This window comes from Dromiciops gliroides, chromosome 1, assembly GCF_019393635.1.
Source record: "Dromiciops gliroides isolate mDroGli1 chromosome 1, mDroGli1.pri, whole genome shotgun sequence".
NCBI classification, from domain to species: domain Eukaryota; kingdom Metazoa; phylum Chordata; class Mammalia; order Microbiotheria; family Microbiotheriidae; genus Dromiciops; species Dromiciops gliroides.
The window spans coordinates 617,951,150-617,954,699 of record NC_057861.1 but is presented as its reverse complement, the minus strand read 5'-3'; positions in this window follow the sequence as shown (position 1 = coordinate 617,954,699).

Genomic DNA, 3,550 nt, shown 5'->3' with positions numbered 1-3,550 from the left:
GCTGGATCATAACTAGTGTTTGAGAATTGATCTACTATACATCTGTAAATGTTGCTGTTTTCCAATTAATAGTAGGTACCAAAGAACTTAATATTGGCAATATTTTAAAAACCTCTTTACCCCCTTACATTTGTGGTGGAGAAAATGCAACATATATCCCTAAACCATGGGATAGGACACCTTTTTATTTGAAAAACTTCAGAACTTGCTTGAATCTTTTCATGTTAAATATCCAACACAAATGTTCTGTCCTTTCCATGGTTGTTTGTATTCATTCTTATCACTCTAAACTTTGTCATTTTAATTCTTGATCGGTATGACTATTTCTGTCATAGGGGACTGATGTTTTAAATCCTTAGGTTGCTTTAAAAATAAGTCATATTGAGGAGGAAGAGAACAGCCCTTTTAATAGTTTAGGCATGGATTTTTGTTTTTTAAACCAATGTGATGAACTGTAGGCTAAGCCCTGTACTGCACTTTTGATTTGTTATGAAAAAGTACCAGTTACATAATTTTGATTCAGTTTTGACTTGATATATCATGGTATAAATTGTTATTCTTCAATTGCCTGTAGAGTAGCAGGTTTTATACTTGTTCTGTGGTTTATGAAACTATAAAAACACTTGAGTTTTTCAGTAATTGTAGAATTGAAACCTTAGAGATTTTGATTGAAGACATTGAAAAATAATAGAGTTATAATTAGAGAGAATTTTTTATAACTTTGCCACAAACATCACAATGTCTGGAGAAGGCCTCTGAGGGCAAGGCCATGCAGCTTTTCTTTGGTGTTAGGAAGTGACATTTGCTCGTGGGTACTGTCTATCAAGGTTACCTGCCAATCAACTTGAGGAGCCTCCCATTTCTGGGAGGAGGACATGAAGTAGGAAGCAGACGCTGGCAGAGGAGTTCTGGCCCTTTTTGGTTTCTGACCTCGCCATGGTGGGTCAGATGATAGGGTCTCTTAGAAATAGTTGGGGCAGCTAGGTGGCACAGTGGATAAAGCACCGACCCTGGATTTAGAACAACCTGAGTTCAAATCCGACCTCAGACACTTACTAGCTGTGTGACCCTGGGCAAGTCACTTAACCCCAATTGCCTCACCAAAAAAAAAATGTAGTAGAAATAGTTAGATGTTTACCTTTCTCTCTGATCCCAATGCTCTTTAATAAATACTTAAACACTTAAATATTCTTGCTAAAGCTTATAATTTATTGGCAACCACTCATTAGATTTTAGATGGTCTAGCTAGAATTTTAGCCCCTTATACCTTTTACCTTCTTTTTCTTCTTATCTTTCAACCACCCACGCTCTGCCAATACCCAACCCTGGCTAATGCCCACCATTAACCTTTTCCACTTGTACTTCTGAACTGCTAAGTACTGACGAAGGAAAGCATAGTCATCATGACTGGGTCAACTATAAATTGATATCTGATCTTGATTGGATCTTCATTGCTGCCTGCTAATCTTTTCATTTTCATTCCCCATAGCGGGTGTTTTAAACCTTCCAATTTTAACTCATACATTCCAGTGTCATCCCTAGCCCAACTCTCAGCAAATGTGTCTGCTTCCTATTTTACTCAGAAAACGTAAAATATCTTTTGGGGACTCTCATACCCTTCTTGTTGTATACTTCAAGATGACTATATCTTCATTTTCCTTGTATTTTCCACTCTCTAAGGGACAGGTATTCCTTTTCCTTGGCAAGAAAATCCCCTCTATTTGTACCCTAAATACTCTCACTTTCAGTCTTGCACCAGAGGCCTTCCACAATCTGGCTACTGCTACTTTTCCAAGATAATTTCATATTGCCTCCCATCAAATACTCTACATATTAGTCAAACTGGCTTCGAAATTATTCCATTTCCCACTTCCATACATTCACATGTGCTGTCCCCCATGCTTGTGATGTTCTTCCTTCTCATCTTCATCTTTCAGAACCCTTGCCATTTTGGGGGTCTCATTTCAGGGGTTATCTCCTCTAAGAAGCCTTCCCTGATCTCCTCTACCCCCTAGTAGTTAGTTTTAATCCGTAGTTAGTTAGAAAGAAGTCACTTCCTTCCCTAATTACTTTGTATTACACTTATTGTGTATACGTTGTTTCCTGCTTCTCTGCCCTGTCCCAGTAGAATGTTAACTCTCTGAGGGCAGGAAGTGTTTTGTTTTTGTCTTTGTCTCCCTACCACTTACCCCACACACATATTAGGGGTTTAATAATTATTTGTTGAGTTAAATTGAAGAGATAAAGTAATAGAATCCTCTCCAAAATCTCTAATGATTTTAAAAATTCCATTGAGAGGAAAACTAGAGGGAGCTAGGTGGTACACCAGGTAAAATGCTGGACCTGGAGTCAGGAGACCCTGAGTTCATAGCTGGAAGACAGTAAAAAATAGAACTAGTAACTTCCATTTAAATAAATATACAAATTACTTTGTAAAGTGATATTATTATATATGTCCTGTGGATAGAGAGTGTTGGACCCGGAGTCAGGAAGACCTGGGTTCTTCCTAGCTGAGTGACCCTGGGAAAGTTATTTAACTTGTGTCTTAGTTTCCTCACCTAATGGATGGGGATAATAATAGTAACTACCTTCCAGGGTTGTTATGAGGATGAAATGAGATACTATTTGTAAGATACTTTGCAAACTTCAAAGTGTGATATAAATGTATAATAATAGCTAGATATTATTACTTTCCTTATACAACAACACTCTCATTGTTAGGAAGTCTTTCCTTATATTAAAGCAAAAATCTGCTTCCCAGTAACGTCTACCTGTTCATCTTAATTCTGTCCTCTGGTGCCAAACAAAACGAGTATAATTCTTCTTCTACAAGACAACCCTCCAGACAGTAAAGACAGCAATCATATTGTCTTTAAGTCTTCTCCAGAGTAAACCCTCTCTGTTCCTTGAACTCTTCCTTGTATGACACATTTTCCAGTCTCTTCACCATCCTCATTGCACTATGAATCCTATGAAGGGATTCCAGCTTGGTAATGGAGTACCCCAACCAAACATCTGGCCCTGCTACCTAACTTAGAGTAGGAGCTTACTATCACAGCACTAATCTCAACTGGTTGGCCTCCAGTGTCTCCTTATAATGGAGAGGGGACCCTGTGCTCTTGAAAATCATATCAGAGAAGCATAAATTCTAGTAGATGCTGCCTTGGGCTCTGTCTTTCCTTCTGTCTGTCTCTCATGCGTGTATTTATACACTGACACAAACGTATACATACATAGTTTAATAGTTTATGATTCTATAATGTTCGGTCCATAACTAAGGCAAGGTGACTAGGGTGTTGCACCAAGTTAGGAAGGCTTTGGACCAGGACTATGATGGGGACTGTATATCTGTTCTCTATGAATTAAGCTGGTTAAAGTTGGAGATACCCAACATTAGAATGTCATCCACTGGGTATGTTTTCCTATATCAATTCAAGAAAACCCTCTACCAAGATGTCAAGGGGTTAAGATCTGCATAGGTGATATAATTACCACCACCACCACCATCATCAATGAAATCACTGATCTTGAGGAACTGAATCTACTGGAA